This window comes from Neopelma chrysocephalum, unplaced genomic scaffold, assembly GCF_003984885.1.
Source record: "Neopelma chrysocephalum unplaced genomic scaffold, ASM398488v2 Primary Assembly neopelma1_22, whole genome shotgun sequence".
NCBI lineage: Eukaryota > Metazoa > Chordata > Aves > Passeriformes > Pipridae > Neopelma > Neopelma chrysocephalum.
Window position 1 is genome coordinate 11,956,244 of NW_020897689.1, and position 25,015 is coordinate 11,981,258.

The following is a 25,015-nucleotide window of genomic DNA, read 5'->3' on the forward strand; positions in this document are numbered from 1 at the left end:
TTAGTCTGTGAAGGGCTAGGGATTTACTAGGACCAGAAGACTTTAGTAAAAATTGGGAATAGAGACAGGAAAGTAAAAAAACCCTACACACAAGTCAGAAAGTAGTGGAAAATGGTAATGGCAAGAAGATAGGGTTGGGGCATTGACCATGTCCCTGGAAAGAGTGTTCCAGTGTTTGACCACCCTCTCAACAAAGAAATGCTTGCAGTGTCCAGTCTGAACCTCTACTGGTGCAGCTTTGAACCATTGCCATGCATCTTATCACTGGGTACAGGGAGAAGGGATCCTCACCCCTCTCTTCACTTCCCCTTCTCAGGAAGAGAAAGTAATGAGGTCACCCCTCAGTCTTCTTGTTTCCTCCAAACTAGACAAGCCCAAAGTCCTTAGCTGCTCCACACAGCACATGCCTTCCAGCCCTCACACCAGATTTGTTGCCCTCCTTTGAACACATTCAAGGACCTTCACATACTTCTTAAATCTTGGGGCCCAGAACTCCACACAGTAGTAAAGGTTTCTCAAGTCTGTGCCTAGAAATGGTGATAAATGCACCAGCCACTGGCTATTTTTGTTGTGCTTACATATGGCTGCACAACAGGCATAAGGTATATTTTCCCCCTCTTCTGTTTTTGTGTTCTGCAAGAAAACTTCCACTAATGTGAAATTTCAATAAAAGTTGCAAAGAAATATTTTGGGGTTTCTTTTCTACTCAATGTGTAGATAATATAGAGTAATAAAGGAGTGAATTTTTAATAACCTGTGAACTGAGTATAGTCTTACAACAAATGAAATATCAAGGTATGTTTGAAACCAAACCAGTCAAATCTTGATCTTTTGGAAAGCAATAGGGTTTCTTAGCTGAGTTTCAGTGAAGTAGTTCTTGATGCCTACATAAATATCACACAACAAAATTAGCAAAACCAAGGAGGATATTATTTGATTCAAAATATAGATATATATCAAATTATATGATTCAAAGAGAGCTGCTTTGGTGTTATGAGGGTAATGATGTTGTAAAACATTATTCTTGACTGGTAACCTTATCTTTCACACCCTTTGCAAAATGCCATATTAAGAGACTTTTAAAAATAAATAATTTCTTCTACTTCCTGAAGTGCTTTTCATCAAAACATAAATTCAGTATAAAAAATAAAAAGAAACCTTTGCAATTTTTCTGCAAAATTAAACACTGCTATCTGAACCACTGACAGAAATATATTTACATATTTCAGGCTAAAGATCTTTTGTAAATGTTTAGTTACCACATTCAAACCTTTCAACACTTCCCTCAAAATCACATTATTCTTACGAAGATACAACGAGAAGTCAAAGAATAAAATGTAAAAAGCTCCACTTCAATAATATGAAGAATATGAAGGTTGTGAAATGAGCTGACAGCATCCAGGAAGCTCGAAGTTACAGCTGACAGTCTGTCCTTAACTCATGCTGTGTGAAAAAAGCAAATGGCACTAATGCATATTAGCTGAGACAAAAGTTTGAACCTCTCAGCCCATCCCTCCTTCTCTATTTGAGTTATGGGAGCTGTTGTTTTGAGGTCTGATTTTTAAACTTGGCTTCAGTGTTGCTGTTAGAAGGCGTGCATGGCACTTACACATAACATAAATCTTTCCTTGAAAGCTCCATTGCACCAAAGCTCTATGCACGTGGTGGCTCAGCAGCCGGGATGCAAGATGTTAGTGACAAACGTTGATCTGTTTCTGCAAGCTTCGAAGGCTTCATCAAAGGCACAACAGCTTACTGTACACCTATTCAGAAAACATTTGCTCTATGAGCTTTCTATCTTTTACCCCTGCTATAGTTTACTGGCCTTATATGTCTTTCTAAGTTGTGATGCTCAATAAGGATAACTCTTAACAAGTGCACCATTTATGTTTACAACCTCTGTGGAATGCGGAGATGACCCACCTGTGAAATCTATTCCTTTCTTGGACCTGGTTGACACCTGGGGCAGAGAACACTTTTTACAGTGGCTCCCTTCCCAAAATGAATTCTGGTGGTGCTTGGGGGAAATAACTGCATTTCAGCATATTATGTAGCAGGAGAAAGGAATCAGGACAGACTTCCACTAGTGACTTGGGAATTTAAAGGATAGAAATAAATTCCCTGAGAACTGAGTAAAGCAGCTTTTACTAGTTCACAGCCTAAGAAATCTCTCTTGCTCTTCCTAATATACCACCGAGAACGCTTTCAGCTTAAAAGGAACATTTTCTCAAACTGTTCAAATTGTGCTAAAGCTTTTGAAAATAGAGTTTAAGACTGGACAAGATGGACAAAAGTCTGTGTCTGTCTTACAGCATTTCCTTTTTCCAAACTAGTGATCAAAAATTCAGTACGTGTAATGGATAGATCTGAAGGATTCCACATATTTCAATGTAAGCAAGGTGTCTGCAGGATTTTGAGGATTATTTTCTTTGAATGTTCCTCTTCTTTAGTGTTGCTTCCCAAGTTACTGTGTACTTGTATTGCAGATTAATCTGAGCGGTTTCCGTAAGAGTGAGCTTTGACAATGTTCCCTGGTTCTTATGGGATAACACTTCAGCGACCCCCATTTGTGAAACCTTCCTGCCCATTCCTGACAATGTCTTCTTAATAAACCTAAGCTCAAACAACTAGTGGAAGGTGCTGGTAGCAAAATAATAATAATACTTTTGTAAAAAAACCAACCCCCACACTAGAAAAGGTATTTAAAAAAATTAGAACATCCAAGATAAAAAGGTGTAGAGAACATGACAGTCTGTCAGTGGAAGTCTGAGCTGATAAAGCCAGCAGTTTGTTGAAATGTAACAGCCTTCTACTAAAATGCTGGGAGAGTAACAAGGCACCCATGCAAGGAAAAAAAAAAAAAGCTGAATGAACATTTTAATTAACTCATGTGCAATTTTAATTAAAAACATAATGTGTCAGGAAAATGAATAATGCCTTGGGGCAATAAAATAGCTAGATTTTCTGTTCAGTCTTCTGCTTCATATCTTTTATGGAAGAAGGATATTATTGTTAAAAGGAAAAAAACACTCCCTCCAGCCTCCTGCCCCTCTCCACACACATCTACCAAGAATAATTACCGTAACAAAAAGCAAAGGTGTGGACAAAAGGAAAAAGGTTAAATCAGAATATGGTACAAGATATTCTCTGCTACTGTCATGTTGGTTGTGTCACATCTGGCTTTTAACACAAAAACTTCGACCTTCAACTTCAAAGTCAGTGTTTAGGTCTTACTATAGTATGCTCAGAAAATGTGGATGCCCCTATTGATTCAAATGAGAACCTGAAATGTTTGAGTATTATCAGGCCTTGACGACAAAGTGGTGGTCTCCAGCCTTTACAGATGAAGCCATTTTAAGCCATTGGGATTCTGTAACCTGACATTCTGTAACTCAAGATACCAGTAATCATATGACTTTTTAAATGTGAAAAAATAAAAATTTCAAATATTAGAGAGGAAAAGTAATAAAATAAACCAAGGGGAACAAAAGTTGAGGAAAGTTAACTTTCCCCAAATGGAAAATGTGGAATGTCCAAACCTATTTATTTCTTTTCTTTGCCCAGATACCACTCAGCCCTCACTGAAAGAGATTTGAAATTCTAGCAGCTATAGCACAGCCTGGGGCAAAGGCAGGGTCACAAGCACCATCATGTAACACATTTTAAAGGCTGTCAGAGATGTTTCTTCAGTTTCTGTGTCCTCAGCAGTCCCAGAGTCACTGGTTTGCTGCAGGGACTTGCTACCTGGTCATACCTTTTTCTGTGGCTCACATCATTTTGACCGTAAATCACATCTAAACTGTGAGAAGGCTGTTTGCCTTAATGTGCTCTGAAAGCATATGAAGCTTTGTGTGCAAACAGTCCTGGGCCACATCCAGTCTGAAGCATGTTTTGCAGAGCCCTGGTACCATGGGCTTCCATGGGAAGTTCTAACACTCAGGATCTCCTCTGAATGTCCCTGTGTGTATTCAAGACCCTAAATTTAAACTTCTGACTTTGAAATCCTGGTTCCAGTTATAAGCAAAGTTTCTGATCTTATTTTCCTTTTGCTTTTCTGAAAGCAAGAAGGAAAAGAATATACAGTGTTGCGTATCTAGTGCCTATGGGTGTCCAGGAGAGAAGTGCTGCCTGTAGGTAGCACAGGACAGGCATCACCAGAGACCCCTCACAGTCTGAAAGCTGTCTGCTCCATGACTTTGGGCAAATGGCTGATTTGGCAGTGGAGGTAATAATACTGAATTTGAGAGAACACTTTGAGAGCAAACACTGTTCCTCAGCATGAAGTATGACTGCTAGAAATGAAGAGAAAATCCCTGTGGGAGCTGCACACAAGCCAATCTTGCAGCTCACAATGAGCGGCCTGTTGCCCAGCCCTTGCATCAGTATTTGCCTGCATATTAGCAAGTACAAAGGAAGCCCTAATCCAAACCCCACAACTTCTATTCACACAAGTGACAAACCCCTTCATACTATGGCACTGCCAAAACCAACTATTAAATTAACATTAATAGCCAGTGTCTGAAGCAAAGTGAAAGATTACTGCTCAGGCTTTGTGAGGACCAACGCTGACAACCAGCCTGGATAGAACATCGTAGCACTGATGCGCTGCTTTCCCTGCCGAAGGAGATATTGTTGAACAACTGTAGCATTCTCCTTTCTGAACTTTTTTTTTTAAATGGGATTTGAGTAGGCAAATTTTAGGCAATTGGAATTGAAACTTTGGGTTCCAGGATGGGATTTTTGGATTTGGTAGGCAAATCCTGTAACAGGGCAGGATTTTTATAAAAAAGAAATTCCTAATTTCTTAGGCAACATTTACTGTGTCACTCCACCAGTTACCTGAATATGTGTATTGATATGTTTGCTATGACAAATGTAGTGAAGCAGTCATATTTCAGATGTGTGACAGACGTTGGGGTTTTATTGTCATTATTATTATATTGCATCTATCCTAACTAACTGAGGACTTCTGCCCTACCCACTGCTAAGACACTTGAACATCACCTCAAAACCAAGCTCTTCAGGAACAGTTAAACACTGTTTCTGTCTTTCAATAGTTTCATTTCCCAGAAGCAGGGTGGAAGCTGCAGAAGAGCCTTTACCATGCTGCTACCTATTTAACCTAGGGCTTCCTGGTTAAGGGGAAAACATCTGTGACTTAGCCATAACGAGTGACATATGTTTGGGGGTGGTGCCCTTGGATTCCCTTAGCACAGAGGTGCAGTGCCTGGTCTCCTGCCTTCCTCATGTCCTGACAAAGCTGTGGCCCTCTGTGCCATCTGCTCCTTGAGTCTGGTCTAACTATTAGGGAAAATGGCCACAATAGCATAGAAATGGTCATATGTTGATGGAGATTCCAAAAAGAGTATTAAAGAGTCAAAAATAAATCAGCTTTTCCACCAGTTCGTCCTACAGAAATAAAAAGAGTGGGGTGTTTCATACAGCCCTGGCTTTAACAGTGAGCTCAAGAACTACAAATGAGTCTGATCTGGCCATTTTTCGCTTATTTCCTCACAGCAAACTGGTGAATGTTCAGACACAGTATCTTCTCCTGCCCAAGCAGGTTCTACAGTTCATGTCTCCTGTGATTAACAGATTTGCTTTTGACTTAGGAGGAAATTTCTCCTGGCTTCAGACTCCTGAAACCCTACTTAAGTAATTTTTTTTTCTCTGCCAACCTGTAAAGTAGAAAGGATAGCATTTTCCCAGCTCACAAGAACTGTGAGGATACACAGGCTACAGGGTTCTAACATCCCAGTATGGTGGAGTCATATAGACACACATGAAGGGCCCAGGTGCTGTGGGGCCATACTTGCCAGAGCCCTCAGATAACACACTTGTAAAATCTTCCTGGTGCTTGCAATTTGCTCTTCCTAGTTCAGGGCCCAGCTGTCCTGCGAGGCCTAATCAGCTGACCAGGAGGTGGAGGCAAGATTGATTCCGGGGGATATAAACTTCTCCAGGGAGTGGGGTGACCTGGAGCAGGCAAACAGAGGTATGGTGCTTTGTGTGGTGGGTTGTGCAGGCAGGGTGGGCAGGAAGGGCACAGCCACCCTTCCAGCTCTCTCTGGTGGGTTGTGAGGTAGGTATGTGGCTGTGGGTATTTTTTTTTTTCCCCCTGCAACTCAACTTGACGCAGCAATGGTTTCCAAATGAGCGAAAGCTGTTGCTGCTGCTATCAGGGGGACTGTGCTAACCCAGGCAGAACGCCCAGGAAGGACGCAGCTGTCCAGGTCACCGGCTACACAGAGTGGCTGAGCCTGGTGTTAGTTCCGGAGGACAGTGTGAGAGATGCCTGCGTATGATGTGAGCAGGTGAATGATTTGCTGTGCGTAGTGGCAGAGCTCAAAGAAGAAGTGGAGAGGCTAAGAAGTATTAGAGAGAGTGAAATAGAAATAGACTGGTGGATTTGTACCCTTTTGACCCCAAAAGAAGCCCAGCAGGAGATGGTGAAGCCCTGCCCCTCCAGCCATTGGGCAGATGGAGCAAACCAAGTAGATGGGGGGGGATAGAAACAGGTCCCCAATCGAGCAGGTAAAGGAATCCCCTCCTGAACTCCATCACCTCCCATGGTTCCCTTAAAGAACAGGTATGAGGCCCTGGACCCAGAGAGTCAGGCAGAGGGCAGTCAAGAAGGGGATCTCTCTGGAGGGCCTCCCTGTTGCACCCTGTCTACCAGACAGATTGCAACCACAGCTATAAAGAAAAACAGAAGGGTAGTTGTTGTAGGCAACTCCCTTCCGAGAGGAACTGAAGGCCCTATATGCCAACTGGACCCATCCCACAGGGAAGTCTGCTGCCTTCCCAGGGCCCGGGTGAGGGATATTAGTAGGAGACTCTCTGAGCTAATCCAGCCCTCTGATTATTATCCACTGCTGGTGGTCCAGGCTGGCAGTGATGACATTAATGACAGAGGTGCCAAGGTAATTAAAAAAGACTTCAAGGTGCTGGGTCGATTAGTTGAAGGGACAGGAGTACAGGTGGTGTTTGCCTCAGTTCCTGCAGTAGCAGGGATGAATGAGGAGTAGGAAAACTCATCAATAGGTGGCTAAAGGATTGGTGCCGCCAGCAGAAGTTTGGTTTTTTCAACCATGGAGCAAATTCTATGGTACCTAGCCTGCTAGAGTCAGACAGGCTTCATTGCAAGGGCAAAAGGACTCTAGCCCATAAGTTGTTGGGGCTGATCAAGAGGGCTTTAAACTAGGTTTGAAGGGGGAAGGGGTTGAAACCAGGCTCTCCAGAGATGAGCCTAAGGGTGGAAACCCTAAGTTAAGACTGAAATCAGCAGCCCAGCTGAAGTGCATGTACACCAATGCACGCAGTATGGGTAACAAACAAGAGGAGCTGGAAGCCATCATGCAGCAGGAAAGCTATGATGTAGTCACCATCACAGAAATGTGGTGGTATGACTCACATGATTGGGGTGCTGCCATGGATGGCTACAAGCTCTTCAGAAGGGATAGGCAAGGTAGGAGAGGTGGAGGGGTGGCTCTGTATGTTAGGGAGTCTCTTGACTCTGTAGAACTTGAAGTCATTAATGATAAGGTTGAGTGCCTGAGGATCAGAATCAAGGGAAAGGCCAACAAGGCTGATATCCTGGTGGCAGTCTGTTACAGACCACCTAACCAGGATGATGAGGGTGATGAATTATTCTACAAGCAGCTGGTGGATGTCTCAAAATTGCCAGCCCTTGTTCCTGTGGGTGACTTTAACCTGCCAAATGTCTGCTGGGAACTCCACACAGTGGAGAAGAGGCAGTCTAGGAGATTCCTGGAGATTCCTAGAGTGTATAGAGGATAATTTCCTGCTGCAGCTGGTAAATGAGCCTACCAGGGGTGGGGCCCCACTAGACCTGCTGTTCACAAACAGAGAGGGTTTGGTGGGAGATGTGGTGGTTGGAGGCCATCTGGGGCACAATGACTATGAAATAATAGAGTTTTCAATACTCAGGGATGCAAGGAGGGCCATCAATAAAACTTCTACCCTGGACTTCCACAGGGCAGATTTTGGCCTACTCAGAAGACTAGTTCAGAGTGTACCCTGGGAAACAACCCTTGAAAACAAAGGGGTCCAGGAGGTATGGACATGCTTCAAGAACCAAGTCTTGAATGCACAGGAGGAGACTGTCACAGTGTATCGAAAGGCGAGCTGGAGGGGAAGATGATCGATCTGGCTGAACAGGGAGATTTTAAAGGAAATTAGGGGAAAAAAGAGAGCTTACTGACAATGGAAAAAAGAGCTGGCTACTCATGAAGAGTTTAGGAATATAGTTAGGTCATGTAGAAAGAAAATTATAGAGACAAAGGCACAATTTGAACTCAATCTTGCCACTTCTGTTAGGGATAACAAGAAGTGCTTCTACAAATACATCAATAGCAAAAGGAGGGGCAAGGTAAACCTCCACTCTTTGTTGGACATGGGGGGGAACATAGTCACAAAAGATGAGGAGAAGGATGAAGTACTTAACACCTTCTTTGCCTCAGTTTTCAACAGTAAGACAGGTTGTTCTCAGGACAAGTGGCTTCCGGAACTGGTAGACAGAGACAGGAAACCAAATAGCCCCCCTGTAATCCACAAGGGAACAGTTAGTGACCTGCTGAGCCACTTGGATCCTCACAAGTCTATGGGACCAGATGGGATCCATCCTAGGGTGACGAGGGAGCTGGTGGAAGAGCTCGCCAAGCTGCTCTCCATCATTTACCAACAGTCCTGGCTCACTGGGGAGGTCCCAGATGATTGAAAGTTGGCAAATGTCACACTGATCCACAAAAAGGGTGGGAAGGAGGACCCGGGAAACTCCAGGCCTGTCAGCCTGACCTCAGTGCTTGGCAAGGTTATGGAGCAGATCATCCTCAGTGCAATCACATAACAGCTACAGGGTGGACAAGGGATTAGACCCAGCCCGCATGGATTTAGGAAGGGCAGGTCCTGTCTGACCAACCTGATCTCCTTTTATGATCAGGTGACCTGCCTGGTGGATGAGGGGAAGGCTGTGGATGTGTCTACCTGGACTTCAGCAAAGCCTTTGACACCATCTCCCACAGCATACTCCTGAAAAAGCTGGCAGCCCATGGCTTGGACAGGGCACTCTGTGCTGGGTTAGGAACTGGCTGGAGGGCCAGGCCCGGAGAGTGCTGGTGAACTGTGCTGCATCCAGTTGGTGGCCGGTCACTAGTGGTGTCCCCCAGGGATCAGTGTTGGGCCCAGTCCTGTTTAATATCTTTACTGATGATCTGGATGAGGGGGTTGAGTGTACCATTAGCAAATTTGCAGATGACACCAAGCTGGGGGGGAGTGTCGATCTGCTGGAAGGCAGGAGGGCTCTTCAGAGGGACCTGGACAAGCTGGAGAGTTGAGCTGATTCCAACAGGATGAGGTTCAACAAGGCCAAGTGCCGGATCCTGCACTTTGGCCACAACAACCCCATGCAGCGCTACAGGCTGGGGACAGAGTGGCTGGAGAGCAGCCAGGCAGAAAGGGACCTGGGAGTTTGGATTGACAAGAAGCTGAACATGAGCCAGCAGTGTGCCCAGGTGACCAAGAAGGCCAATGGCATCCTGGCCTGGATCAGGAACAGTGTGGCCAACAGGTCCAGGGAAGTGATTCTTCCCCTGTACTCAGCGCTGGTGAGGCCACACCTGGAGTACTGTGTCCAGTTCTGGGCACCTCATTTCAGGAAGGATATTGAGGTGCTGGAGCAGGTCCAGAGGAGAGCAACAAGGCTGGTGAAGGGACTGGAGCACAAGTCCTATGAAGAGTGTCTGAAGGAGCTGGAGTTGTTTAGTCTGGAGAAGAGGAGGCTCAGGAGAGACCTCATCACACTCTACAACTACCTGAAAGGAGGTTGTAGCCAGGTGGGCGTCAGTCTCTTCTCCCAGGCAACCAGCAGTAGGACAAGAGGGCACGGCTTTAAGCTGTGCCAGGGGAGGTTTAGGTTGGATATTAGGAAGACATTCTTTACAGAGAGAGTAATCAGACATTGGAATGGGCTGCCCAGGGAAGTGGTGGATTCACCATCCCTGGAAGTTTTTCAGATGAGACTGGATGTGGCACTTAGTGCCATGGTCTAGTAACTACTGCAGTGTTGGATCAAGGGTTGGACTTGATGATCTTGGAGGTCTTTTCCAACCTGGTTGATTCTATGAATTTCCTATAATTGTGTCATCCCTCCAGCTTTCCTCTGACATGTTTGGTTTTTTTCCAACTAACTCCTCATACTTTTTAAAGGATCTGCACCAAAGCAACAGCACAAGACTCCCTTTCAGTGTAAATCATAGAAGGGTTTGGGTTGGAAAGGACCTTAAAGATCACCTAGTTCCAGCTGCCCTGCTATGGTCAGGAACACCTTCCACCAGACCGGGTTGCTCAAAGCCCCATTCAGCCTGGTTTTGAATACTTCCAGGAGTGGTGCATCCACAGATTCTCTGGGTAACATGTTCCAGTGCCTCACCACACTCATAGGAAAGAATTTTTTCCTACTATCTAATATAAACCTACCCTCTGTCGGCTTAAAGCCATTACGCTTTGTCCTATCACTACATGCCCTTGTAAAAAGTCTCACTCCAGCTCTCTTGTAGCCCCCTTTAGGTACTGGAAGGCTGCTCTAGGGTCTCCCTAGGCCTTCTCTTCTCCAGGTAAACAAGTCTCTCAGCCTGTCTTCATAGGAAGGGTGTTCCAGCCCTCTGATCATCTCCATGGCCCTCCTCTGGACTTGCTCCAACAGATCCAAGTACTTCTTATGTTGAGGTTCCCAGAGTTGGACACTGTACTCTAACTGGGGTCTCATGAGACCAGAGTGGAGGGGGTTAATCATCTCACTCGATGTGCTGGTCAGGTGTATTGGGTTTGCATTACAAGTTCTGGGAGCAGTAGGGGCTATAGGAGTGGCTTCTCTGAGAAGCTTCTAGAAGCTTGCCCCTGTCCAACAGGGCCAATGGCAGCCAGCTCCAAGACAGATCCACTGCTGGCCAAGGCTGAGCCAATCAGCAATGGTGGTAACACCTCTATGATAACATATTTAATAAGAAAAATGTTATTGCACAGAAGTAATTGAGGCCAGAGAAGAAAGGAGTGAGAATATGTGAGAGGAACAACTATGCAGACACCAAGGTCAGTGAAGGAGGAGGCGCTCCAGGAGTCAGACGACACTGCAGCCCATGGTGAAGGCCATGGTAAGGCAGCTGTGCCACTGCAGCCCATGAAGGTCCACAGCAAGGCAGAGATCCACCTGCAGGACCCCACACCTGAGCAGGTGGATGCCTGAAAGAAGGCTGTGATCCTGTGGGAAGCCCATGCTGGAGCAGACTCCTGGCAGGGACCTGCAGACTATGGAGAGAGGAGCCCATGATGGAGCAAGTTTCCTGGTAGGACTTGTGACCCTTTGGGAGACCCGTGCTGGAGCAGGCTGTTCTTGAAGGACTGCACCCCATGGAAAGAACCCATGCTGTAGGACCCCCATCCTCTGTCTGTGCACCGCAGGGGAGGAAGAGGTAGAGCCTGGGAAGGACAGAGGGGTAGCAGGAAGGTGTTTTAAGCTTGTTTTACTTCTTATTGTCCCGCTTTTATTTTGATTCGTAAGTGGAATCAAATATCAATTTGTTTTGATTCACAAGTGGAAATGTCACTGTCCTTTTGCCTGAGACAGTAATCGGTGAGTGATCTCTCCCTGCCCTTAACTCATGAGCCTTTCATTGTATTTTCTCTCCTCTGTCCAGCTGAGGAGAGGAGTGATAGAGCAGCTTTGGTGGGTGCCTGGCATGTTTCTTTTCATGCAGCCCAGGAATGTCAAGGACAAATAGTTGTAGTTTGTTTCGTCCCCGGGGTAGGTGGTGGTGGGAGGCTCATTGCTAAGCCTGGTGACCACCCAGCAGAAGCACTTCTGCCTCTGGAGCTGCAGTGGTGTCAGCTGCACCCTCAAGCATCACCATATCACCACTGCTCACAGGCCAAACTCGAAAGAGCTAAGCCAAGCCGTGGTTTTCAGTCATCCAGAAAATAGTGGAGGGCTTGCTGAAGAAACATGCAGGGATTAGTAATTTAACAAACAGGAGGTAAGGGTCAGCCTCCAAACATGAGCCTTTGCCTCTGAGGTCACTGCATTTAGAGTGTGTGTCTGCATTCTCATAAAACACTGAAGTTCTTGGGTGCAGTGTTGTAATGTCTGTTTTCCAGAGCCGGAGGGGAATACCTAAACTGATTTTAACTGTACAGAGACTTCCTTTGTGAGAATTCCTTTGCAAGAATTCTTTTTTAATGCCTCCTCAGACCTGTTGCTTGTCTTTTCCCCTTTTTGTTTTCCATCAAATTTTAGGCTATAGCACATCTAATAACTAAAAAGTATAATTCCAGGTTACATGTACTATTGCTGAACAAATATGTTTTAACAATATGCCTGCCTGCCATTTATGTTTGCTTCTCATAAATGAGCTTGCTTTTGCCATGGCAAGAGTGCCCACCATAAGTTAATTTATGCAAATTCTGAATAATATTCACTTTTAGTTCTCTTTTTTCCCTCCCCCCCAGACATTCACTTGATTCTAAGACTGTCATTCACCAAAGAAATAGTAAAACAGCACTTGATTTAGGAGAGCAATCACAGTTCATGTTTCAAATCCTGAATATTCACAATATACTGAGAAAAATTATTACAGAATTATTCATCAAATTGCTTTGAATAACAAATAAATGTTGTGGAATTATGGTTTGACTGCAGACGTTTCAGAAAGAGGCAAATACAGTAAAAATATTTAAATAAACTCTTCAGTGCTAATTAAGGTTTAGACTGCTATGCTCTTGGATCCTCTGAGCAGTAAGTTGCTTTGTAACTTATCCTATTGATTTCAGTGGTATGATTGGTTCTGGTACCATTTGCAATATAAAGATTTTGCCATGGAAATGCCAAACAATAGAAAAGAAATATAATTTGACCACTTGACCCAGTATCTTTGTTTCTGGCCATAGGCTAGAAGGATCTGAAAAGATGTACTTATTCTCATGAGGCATAAAGCAAGTTTCTTTGCTTATGTCTTGAGTCTGTTTATAAACTGACACCAAGTGTTAAGGAGCTGGAGTTTAACTACTTAATATTGCATTCTTCTCTACCCTTGGCCAGCCTTAGAAGTCTGTGAAAACTGCGTCCATAGGTCAGCTGGGATGCCCGATGTGCATCTGTGCATATAAGGGACATGCTGCCTCTGATAACAGCAGGGTTATGTCTGCTAGCTACAGGGATTTGTGCAGCCTGAAATAAGCAGGCAGAGACAGAATAGAAGCACCAGAAGGCTAATTCCAGATACTGGCTGACAGTTATTTTCTCTCAATTCCTACTTAAATCACTTTGGTTAAAAACTATCAAAACCATTTATTTGTATTTTGCTTAGCAAGGAGTTGTTTTCATCAAAACTGGAGGCAAAATTCAGTTGGTCACATTTGTTTTGTTAGAAGCCCACATGGAGACACTGCTGCAATAAATCTGCCTGCTTTTGAGACAGATCAGGATTGAAGTGAAATAAAAGTATGGCTAGTTGCAAAATCAGAACTTTTTAACAGACTTCTTAAAAAGGTGCAGGTATTTACATTTAGTCTGCAGCACAATGAAAAACTGGTCTTGCAGGTTCCAGCAGCAAGATCTGCTCATCCCTCTTAAATTTTCCCTATATGACAAATACATGTTGTCAAGAAGAAAAACAAAAAAAAACCTCTTCAAGAATTCGGAGGAATGAGGTTTGCATTGACTGTTAATGTTCTCTGTTGCAAATGCAAACATAATTAATGTAATCTAACACATCTTGAAGTAAACTAATGTGCATACAGATATAAACAACAATTCCAGTCTTTTAAAGAGTGCAAATCTGGTGCTTATTAGAACAATTCATAATCACTCCTATTTCAAATTCTGCATGAGAATGTGCTGTAATGAGGAATTTAAAATTTTCTAATTAGACATGATTTAATAAAACAGACATAATTAAAATGGTGAGGATTACGCAAAGAAGGATGAGAAAACATTGTAAAACAGACAGAAAGGAAGAAAAAGAGTATAAATAAGGAAAAAATAAACACAAAGCATCACTGATGTATCAAATTTATCCTTCATAATTTGAGGTCAACTGCAGTTTTTGATTTCACAGCGCAAAAAAACTACCATTGACCATTTTTTATAAGGTTATGCTAGCATAGGTAGATTCATACTGACAATTTTATTTGATTAAAGGATGCTTACTAAGCTTTGGAGTTTATTTTCATAAGTTTTAGCACTTCAGAACAGGAAATTGCAGTCTATAGACCATTGCTGTTATAACTGATCAAAACACATAGATAATAGTTCTTAGCTGTAGAGCCATTGCAGAGCTTTTTACCCTGATTTGTATTCAGTGAGAGATTGGACCAAATAAAAATATTTTCTATTTATTTTGAAGAAGGAGGATGATGTTCTTCTGCTGAAAGACAGGAAGGGGGAAGAAGCTGACTCTACAGTGAGCATTTCTTCCTCTTCCACCATGCCGTGTGGGTGCCAGGTGGGATGCTGAAGGCATGTTTATTCCCCAGCAATGCACAAAAAACACTCTACAGAACAGTTTGTTTGAGGATGAAGGTGACGGAAGATGACTAACCTTTGTTAGCAGGATACATTGGACCTCAGATCTTGCTTTATGGTGAACTTGCCACCGGCTGCCACAAGAGAGGAGCCCCGAAGAGAGGATACAAGGACTCTCTGAAACAACATCTCAGCCTTGACCATATTGATCACCATAACTGGTCTACTCTGGCCTCCACTCAGGAGGTCTGGAGACACACCATCTATAACGCTGCTGATGCTTTTGAGAAAGCACGCAGGATCACTCGTGAGGAGAAAAGGCAACGCAGAAAGAATCGTACCTTGCAGAATATACCATCTAAGGAGTCTTTCTGCTGTGCCTTTTGCAACAGGACGTGTCTATCTCGTATTGGCCTTTTTAGCCACCAGCGCGCTTGCAACAAACGTGGGTAGTGCCTTTCCCAAATCTTCGTTGGCGAAGCCTAGCCATGATGATGACATTGGACCTCAAGGGAAGAGGGATCCAATTTCCTTCTTTTTAATGCATTTAGGAAGATGAGTTCATTTTGCCTTTGTAGTTTTAACAGAGACATTTTAAAAGGCTTGGGAGTGAAGCTTTAGCTGGGAGACGTATTTTGGTTTGTGTTGTTACAGAAGCAGCTGATTTTCCCCAATGGTTTAAGCAATTTCCAGATTGTAACAGGGGATGCCACATATTAGCTAGATACTGAGCAAGAGCCTCTCCAAAGAGTCGCTGCATTTCCAAATGCTCCATACAGTGGGAGAAATTCAAGGAAGTACATATGTTGCTTCTAGTTTCCACAATATTTTGGGTGTGACTGACTAGATTCATATGTTCCCCTATTTCACCAGCAGATAAGTATTGGACTCAGAAACAATTCACCCTATCAATATGAAAGTGATGTGCGAAGCCAAGAACGCTATTACTTAAGTTCTTGCCAACTACCCTTGATCAATAGATGAAGGTCAAGTCACTCAGACACATATATCTATTTCTGATCAACCAGTTCTAGCTGCAAAGCTGGGAAATTGTTTATCAGTTAGGAGCTAATCTGCATGTATTAAAAGAGCAATGTTCCTCTTTACTGATAAATAAATATCCATCAATGTTGCAAGTGATAATGTTTATTTTGTGAGGATTTATTGTCTTGACTAAATCTATGACTGATAGCAAAGAGAAAGCATGTCGAAACTCATCCAAAAGTAAACTCATTGAGTAAAAGGGTCTTAGTTTTTATGCATTTGTTCAGCAAAAAATTACTAATATAATGCTAATATAATTACTGATATCGTAACAGATAAAATCTGGCTTTCTTCCTCTTGCAAATAAAGATAAAAACTTGCTTTGAAAGAGGTCTGAAATTTGACTAAAAATTAAAATAATAGCTAAACGATAACCTTCTGAGAGAAATTAAAAAGATATGGGGGAAAGATTCTTTCCTTGTTCATACTGTAGCAGATAAAAAATAAAGACATTTGACATTACAGTAGTTTTACTCATGACAAGGATATAGAATTTCATGAAGCAAACTCACTAGCAGCATCATGCCCTATTTGCAAGCTAGTACTGACTTGACATTGTCTTTTCTCTCTTCATTTATACGCTGAAATGATGTCTCTGGCTACTGGCACTTTATCTTCAACTTCAACAGGAATGCAATTCCTATATGGATCTGGTACTGATACTGGTTAAAGTGTAAGCAGTGGCAAGAGCCACAGGTTTCCAATGTGCAGCATTATCTAAAGGATTACTTCACTTTCAGTGGTCAGATCTTTTGGATTATCTAGTTCTGTGTGTGACTGCACCAAATGTCATCACAGAGTGCAGAAGTACCGTCAGTTTCTGCTCCATCTTCATCATATTAGGGATGCTCTCTCAGATCGTCTCTCTTCTTCAGAGAAGGAAAATAAAGTTTTGGGGAAAAAAATGGCTTAAGTTCGTCAGGCTTTGCTTCTCTACTTGGCTCTGCAAATGCCACAGCAGAGAAGATGGCCATGTTCACACCATTGTCCAGTTAGAGCTGGGTTTGTGTCTTTACACTTCATTTGAGGTCAGTCACACATGAATGCTGGTGAACAGTGAGGCCTGCTCACTCCTCAGTGTCAGAGGTAGGATTAGTTTAAACCAAAGAGGCTCCATACAGACAACAAAGAATTACTTTTAGCAAATAATCAATGCTGAAATTTTTCTGACAGCTTGGTTGTAGGAGCCCAAACCCAGCTTTCAACAAAAGAAAGCTCGGTTGACAAAAATCTCGTAATTCAAGAAGTTTGGACCCTTGTCTTGAGACCTGTTAATGTGCAACCCGGAGATATAAACCTGGCTCCAAGAAGAATTAAGAAAGGACTTTTTGAGATGATTGTTAAAAGCACGTCTAAACCCCTGTAATCCCTCTATCTCCCATGTAATCCTACTAGAAGAAAAATTAACTATTTGGAAACCGCAGTAAAAACTTGTGCAACTCCCCAATTAACATAGGTTGTCCCCTTCATTAACATGTCCAGCCCCAGATGCCTTTAAATTGTGTTCTCGTGTTCAGTAAAAGATTCCAGTTTCCCCATACTGGGATCGTGTCTAGCTTTTTTTTTTCAGACCACCACTCTTGGTAATGGGAAAGCTTTGACTTCAAAGACGCAAAGCTGGGAAGTGCATTATGTACATTTATGATATGTGCTTTTAATTAAAATTGAGATAAGGACATTGTTCCTTTACATAAAATTTCATGACCTTCAGGTTTGTCAAAAGTGTTGGAATTTATGGACATTGAAATTTTCTGAGGTATTGAGGTAAGGTAATACCTGCCCTTGTCCCAGCAGACTTTAATATGAAGTAACTGGAGATGTGAAGAAGTGGTCCAGCAATGCCGTACTTCTGTCATAAGAGGTGGATTTTTGTATTTGATTTCTTCATTGAAAAACTCTTTCTGCCTCAAAGTGCAGAATGGACATACGTATCATGTGTATCTACTTCTTGCTGAGGTGTATCTACAATGGCCTTTTAGCTATGCCGTCCACAGTCTCAGTGGCTTGCTATTACAAAATGCCTTGATCTGAAACCAAGTTCCAGAGACCACCCTGAGAGCCACAGTTACCTGCTCTCCAACTTCCAAAGCAAACGTTAGTGTTTTTAGTCCCTAGAACTCAGAGATGCCTCACTCAAACAGGAGCCGTCCAACTTAACATCTACATAGAGGTGTGAAGGGCTGATAATGACAAAATTTTTTCTTTATAGAGAGGTGCATAATATTTCTATATCCAGTTGATAATAGAAACTACCTCTGACTGCTCAGGGATTTTTGACTGATGGACTAAGGCAGGAAACTACCTAAGATAGCAAATGGGAAGTAGAAAAGACAAAGATGCAGTTCTTATAATTTTATGGTTTATTATATTATGTAGTGTGTGTTTATGTGGTAGGAAAAGCTCAAAAGTATTATCCCTCATTGTTCTGCAATACTTTATTTGAGAATTTCGTCAAGGCCAGTAAGACCTAAATAAAGTCAAAGATCCAAAAAGCTCATTCGTGGCTTGCACTGTAACATTGCAGTAGTGTGTGCTTTTGATGGTTTTATTTTGTTAAACAAAAAGATGAGTGAATTCTTGTTTCTTCTCATCTAAATGACAGAGATTAATGAATTAAGCTTTGTTCAAGGTGAACAATAATTTCAAAATTCTTTTTCTCCTTAGTGAACATTTGATCTGGTCCTGTCAAGATGCATTTTTAAGGTGTCCCTTTCTGATTTTTCCCACTAGATAGTTAAAACTGGAGTCTGCTTTAACGGATTTTCACACTGTAGATGGGCTATTGGGTGCTTTAGAAGGTAAGACCTGATTATTGAATATCAGTGGAGAATGTGTCAGCTCCACATGGAGAAGAAGAGGGAAATAAACAGAACAAATCCTCTGATGGAAATAATTCTTAAGTAGAGAGACAGGCAAGGATTATATAAGAAAGAAAAATGTTTAGTCTTGGATATTGAAAGTCATAATTTCACACTGTAGCCAAAAAAGGACTCTGTTTTTTAGCAGAACTGAGAAGCTGGCTTTTACCACTGCTGTAGTCCCCAGTTACAGAGGTGTGAAATGTTTACTTAGAAAGTGCAATTTTTCACAAACGACCATGTAAAAACATTCATACCCATGGGAAAACCCCATTTCCATACATGCCTGAATGTATCTAAACATCATGAGTTCTATCCACTGGGTCTGTTGCAGGAAGATATATTTCCTGGACTGAACTCTTCCCCTGAGCCTCACTGGGGACTTTGTCCCCATAGGTGAAATCTGATGTTGTTCCCTGTTGCTTCTGCTCCCATCAGGGACTGCACCAAAACTGAGTGACAGGAGCTCCCGAACTTGTGTATCATTACCACATGGTGTGGCCCTTCTTCCCAGTGCCTTCTACCTTGGGGCCATGATGACTTTCTCCAGCCCTACTTCAAAGATTGTTTAACTGCAGGCAAAAACATTATAAAAGGCAAAGACTGGTTCAAGTTTTCCATAAAACCACTTGCCTTACTCATCAGTTTTCACAAGACCTCTGAGAGCAGTGACAACCCAACTGGCCTTGGATTATCCATTCAGAGCAATATTTTGTCTGATAATTGAGTTAAACTAGTTATTCCTATAGCCAGAAAGCATGAACAGGATGATAAGGGAAGACTGATTTATGATCACTTGGTATCTGAAAGGTGTAGCATTCTATTTAACAAATAGTATTCCTCTAGATTGGAAAACATCATAAACACTTTGGAAAGCCTTCAGCCCAGACCCATACACCACATGTATTTTTTTAACATTTTAATTTAGCTATCTGTTTTGGATTACATAAATAAAAAAAATGAATTCTGTATTTTCTTTCTGAAATAAATCAATTCTGCTACATTGGAATTACCGATTAGATTGAGCATTAGGGAATGTATAAAACTGCATCTTTAACAGACACAACAACATTTCTCAATGAGAATCAAGCAGTTTGCAGTGACCTTCATGTTGATCAGTGGGGGGTCAGTACTGGCATTAAATCATTTTGATTCACAGATGAGATCAACATATTCATATTTGTTTGCCAAATGTGTATTTTAATTTAAGCTTCCCCTGATTGATGCATGTAATTTATGCTGCTTAGAACTAAGGCATCATATTTTTCTTTTTTCCTAACTAACCGGGGGAGACTTTCTTGGAAACAGATAAAGGAAAGAGTCCAGTAATTTGTAGCAATGTGACTACAGCCACACATGTTCTAGAATTAATGTTCTTCATTAGGGTGAGGAGTATCAGCTGTATATATACATCAGGATTTTAATTAACTTGGTCCCCACAACAGGACACGATTCAAACTGTTTTTCCTTTTTTTTCTTATTAGATGAAAAAAAAAACAAACCAACATGATATAAAGTTAAAACAAGAAAAAAACTCAAAAAGCAAACCAAACAACCCCATGCACATACAACAATAAGAAACAAAATCTAAGAGTTGCAGTCAAGGTCAAGAATATTTCTATAAGTCAGAATTAATCATCAGGAGTAACTTGGCACTGATGGCTTACAGAGCAGTTGTCTGACTGAGAGTTTAGCAGTTCTACCTACCCACTCTGCTTAGCCCAGTCTGACACAAGGGTAGTGACTCATTCATGGGATAGTTTAAATTCTATTTATATATTTTTGGGATGCTGACAATTTCATTTACAAGTGACTTGTAATTGGCTGCAAAAAACAGTAACTGCTAAAAAAAAAACAAAAAGAAAGATTTGGACTTTGAGATACATTTTAGGGAAAAAAAAAAGCTAATCTTCTATAGAAAAAGTTTTCTAAGTCTTGTTAATCTTACCCATCAGCTACTTTCTCCACAGCTCCAAAATTGCCATAGATATTTTATCATGTAAATAATTGCCATTGAAAAAGCCCTTTTTAAAGTAACGTGGGCAAGAGTGGGGCAGTGCTTTTTATGCAGTCTCAAGCATGACACATATCAGACCCCAGATGGTTTTGTATGTTCAGGCAGTCCCACATGGAGCTGGCAATTGGGTTAGGTGAAACTGGTGCTAACTCAATGTAGCTCAATGGCTGGGAGTACAGAGTCTAATGCGAGTGAATCCAGCACTGCCCTGCACTCTGACAGGTGGGTTGCCCTTTAAGTTAGCCCTGAAATCACTGTCCAGGGGAAAATGCACCTTACACTGTGAATGACTGGTTCACATTTCCCCTGACCTCTGTGTAACCAAAGTGATGACCAGACTTGCAGCCATGTTGGCTCAGAGTTTTGTGTTTCACTGAGCGTGAATTATGTCTATGAAAAAGCCGTGATGGGTGAGCCTCCATGGACTTAGCATGTCCATGAGTTGAGTACATAACTAAAGTCTGGATGCTTGTATGAACTGTAGCTGAACAAATAAGCAGGGACTTATGGAATTTAGATACACAATTTTCAAGATGGGTCAAACAGCTGTAGAAAAGCTATTCTTCTACCAAAAATAAACGCAGCTGACAGCTTTCGGAGACCTTTCATTGCTTTTCAAATCCCCACTCTCCCGTAGTTCATTTTGCTATGTAAATGAGGTTATGAAATATGGGGGAGCAAATTCATACTTTGATTTTTTTTTTAACCTATGCCTCCACTTGAGGAGAAGTAGCAATTCCAAATGAAAGAAAAAATTAGGCAGAAGCTTAAAATGTCTTTGAGTTCTGAAGTTTGGCTATTCGTGTGCATTGTCTAGAATAGCATTACTATCATTTGATAAAGAATGAAAAAATATTGACTTAAGCAAAGTTCAACAAAATTTCAGAAAATTCCCTCCATCAGATTTTATTTGTCCAGGGTAGTATTTTTTTTTGAGGGGGGCATGGGGTGGTGTCTTCCATTTGTGAAATAAGGCATATAACCTATGCCTGACATTGCTTCTTTAAGGCAAGCATATCCATTACAATTTCATCAAATGTTTAATTGACTGAAGTAGAAAAGCTGAGAGTTTGAATGAAGGTATATCACTTACAAGAAAACATTTCTGAATATTCAGTTTGCATTTCCTTCTGATTTGACAAAGCCACAAGAATGGAAGTGATTTGCTTTTGGAGCTGTAGGAATGTGAAGATATAGAAGTCTGTGCAGCTGAAGAAATCTGGGCTTTACAGACTTTGTTGCTCTATATTCTACTGCTTTCTTAATCTTAACATCTGACCAACATCCAACAGCACGAGTAAGCATGCCTGATGTGTTCTGTCCTTTCTTCCTTTCCCCAAAAGGGTGAAGCTATATTTTTTTTTAGAAGTAACAAGAATGGTGACATAATATGTATCATACGTCCTACCTCTGTATCTCCTTACAGTATCTTAGAATCGTAGAATTGTTTGGGTTGGAAGGGACCTTAAAGATCATTTAGTTCCAATGCCCCTGTCGTGGACAGGAACACCTTGCAGGTTGCTCAAGGCCCCATCCAACCTGGCCTTGAACATTTCCAGGGATGGGGCACTCACAGCCTCTCTGAGCAACCTGTTCCAGTGCCTCACCATCCTTGCAGTAAAGAATTTCTTCCTAACATCTAATCTAAACCAACCCTTGTTCAGTTTTAGGCTGTTACCCCTTGTGTAGTTCTAAGCATGTTTGCAAGTGCGGGTATTCAAGAGAGAGAAAAAGATAAACTCACATACAGTTCCATACAGACCTCCCCAGAGTGCACGTCCTGTCTTGCTGGTTAGAGGAGGCAAAGTCAGTGGGAAGTTCCTTGCTCTCTGAATGCAAGTGAACATTCGATGCTCACTGATCTCAGATCTTCTTCATTCTCTGCAAAGATGATCTTTATCTTTTCTATAGAAATTGTTATTGTACCAGAAGATTGTTTGTGCCAGGGACTAACATGGAATTAGCTTAATTTATGCAATTTGTGTAATGTTACTGGTGGGGAGTCAAGGCAAAGTAAGCTGAACTGGTGCATCTTTTACAATTTGTAAAAGACCCCTTGTTTGAACAGAGATGTCTGCACTGGTGTGACAGTGATCCTCACCTTTAACAAGGATTGCATCACAATGGTGAGACACGGTTTGTTTAATTAAAGAAATTCAAAAGACATGGACAAAATCTGCATGCAGTTAAATCTTTTGGAGTTAACTTTAGCATAACTTTTGCCTTTGACACAAATTCAAATAAGTCTGACTTCTGATTACATACTTTCTACCCCATCTATTTTAGACATCCAAGATGTAATTCTGAGCGATTAATATCCTAAATTCTTTGCAACTAATATCCTAAATTTTTATACAATTAACAGAAGGGCTATATTTCTGAAAAGAGGTAGATTTGATACTGAAGTTAGGACAGATTTCCATAGCTCTGAAATAGTGGAAAGTAGATACACTGCAGAGAAATGTGAAGGATCCTAACATGCTGACAAAATATCCTAGAGATCTTGGCACAGTCTTAAAGAGCATAATCCTGGTAAAAGGACACTAGTCTTTGTTTGCTATTTACCAGTAAGTCTTCTTTGTTTGTTTCAAGTATCTTAAACTGTCCTGTTAATCAGAGTAATAGAAAATATGCCTTTTATCAGTCTGGAGCCACTGGAGCCAGCTGATACTTTAAATCTTTGCATTTCTGATAAGATAAATTGCATATTTAAAGGATGTCAAATTACACAGAGTTATATTTCACTATGTCACAGTGATTTAGAAAATCACTTCACATTATAAACATTTTTTATTTAAGAGCTAGATATTTTACTATTAAAGCACACATTTTTGGTTGATAATAACCAACAAAAGCTATTTATTTTGGGTTTAACACAAACATGTTTGAGGCTTCTCTGAGAACACAACACTGTCTCACTTTATTCTAGGGGAATAATGTTATTGTTTAACGGTAGGAAGAAATCTAACTGAGTGGTTATATCTGTTGTATAATAAATCAAGATGTTACAGTAAACCTACACTTGATCTAGAGATGCATGCCTGGAAGCAGATCTGGCAGTCAAAATCCAGGTCGCACAGCCCCTTTGTTTATGAAAATCACAGGTCATCAAAAACCTGCCTATTATTAAAGCCATTTATCAGCTGATTATTTCCATGCCATTATTTCTTTCACTATTCTAAGTCACCAATAATTTGGAAATATTGACAAATGTTTCTTAAAAAAACAAGCTCACGCTGTCTCTGCAGGTTGATCAGATGAGCTCTCTCTTGTACATCGGAAAGCTGACTACTTTCCAACAACTTGATTTCACAAATGGAAAAACAGCATCTGTTTTCCTGCAGCTCCACATATGGCTCTCACTGTTGCTGCACGGAGCTAAAGCAGGTAGCCCCTGTGAGCACAGCCCTCCAGAGCCCTGCAGCCCCCCGGGAGAGGCCACCACCGTTCAACTCCGAGGGACACTGGTTCCCCAGGCAGTTGGAAGTCTGTACTTCATCAGCATATGCAAAGCATCCCTCCCAACATCAACTTGTGGGAAAAATGCTCAAACGTGTATTTAGGACTCCTGCGCTTGTCTATTTGATGTGGCAATTTCAGTGTATCTACTACAAGGCATGATTGCTCAAGGACTTTAGCAAATGTCTAGCTGTCGTCAATGGAGCATGAGAGGACCTGAAAAAATTTGCAGGCAGAGTTGTCTGTACATGTGAAGAAGGGAAACAGAGCATCTAAGCTAGAATTAAGATAAAATGCATGCACTTTTTCTCCACAGCACGTGATTATTTTTGGCTCTGTAATGTATGCTATCCAGCAGCTCTTGCTGGTCTATTCGCAGGAGTTTGAAGCTCAAGTCAAATAAAAACATCGAGGCTTTTTTTTTTCTTTTTTTTTCCTTTTCATAGGTTTTGGTAAGCACATGTGCTTGTGAAGGTCAAGGGACTGGCAGCGTCAGAAATTGAATTTCTGAATACATCCGCAGTCCAGGTATATTTCAGACAGATGCTCTCATTCCCAGACTGCCCTGCCAATGACCTTAACCCTGATTTGGAAGGACAACTCAATCTACTATAAAGAGGAAAGGTGATTTAGTCTCCAGCCATGCTGACAGAGTCTTGGACCTCTCTGAACACAGTTTGTCATTTGTGCTGAAACATCAAATCATTTGGTAATGTGAACTATCTCCCACTAGCGATTAAACTGAGACTAATTACTAGTCTTTCCCTCTAAAATCTGTCTCTGAATAATCCCAATGATAAAATTTTCGCTCTGTATTTTCCATCTCCATAACAAAATGTAATACATAACTATCTATTTAACCATCTATTGGTACTATTGTTTCCAACTACTTAAGGCCAGACTCAGGAAAAGAAAAGATAATTTTCTGTGGTCATTGTTGGAGGCTGCATTATAGCAGACTATAATTTAACAGAAAGCTGATTTGCTCAAAACTATCATTCCTTCCTTCAAAGCATTTATCCTCATCTTCAAAGCCACCAACTGATCCCCAAAATCCTAAAAGCACTTTGGGTCAAATCTAACAATGATAAATAACTCTAC

General features: G+C 41.6%; 1 long non-coding RNA gene across 2 annotated transcripts in view; it reads left to right on the forward strand.

The window, feature by feature from the left end:
• The window catches only part of LOC113977701, a 38,611-nt gene that overhangs the window by 9,478 nt on the left and 4,118 nt on the right, over positions 1–25,015 (forward strand). Inside the window, exon 3 of one of the 2 annotated variants that reach the window (XR_003537408.1) lies at positions 24,361–24,623. This is a non-coding gene — a long non-coding RNA (uncharacterized LOC113977701). The remainder of the gene's footprint in view (positions 1–24,360; positions 24,624–25,015) is intronic. The other variant, XR_003537402.1, reaches the window with a different exon arrangement.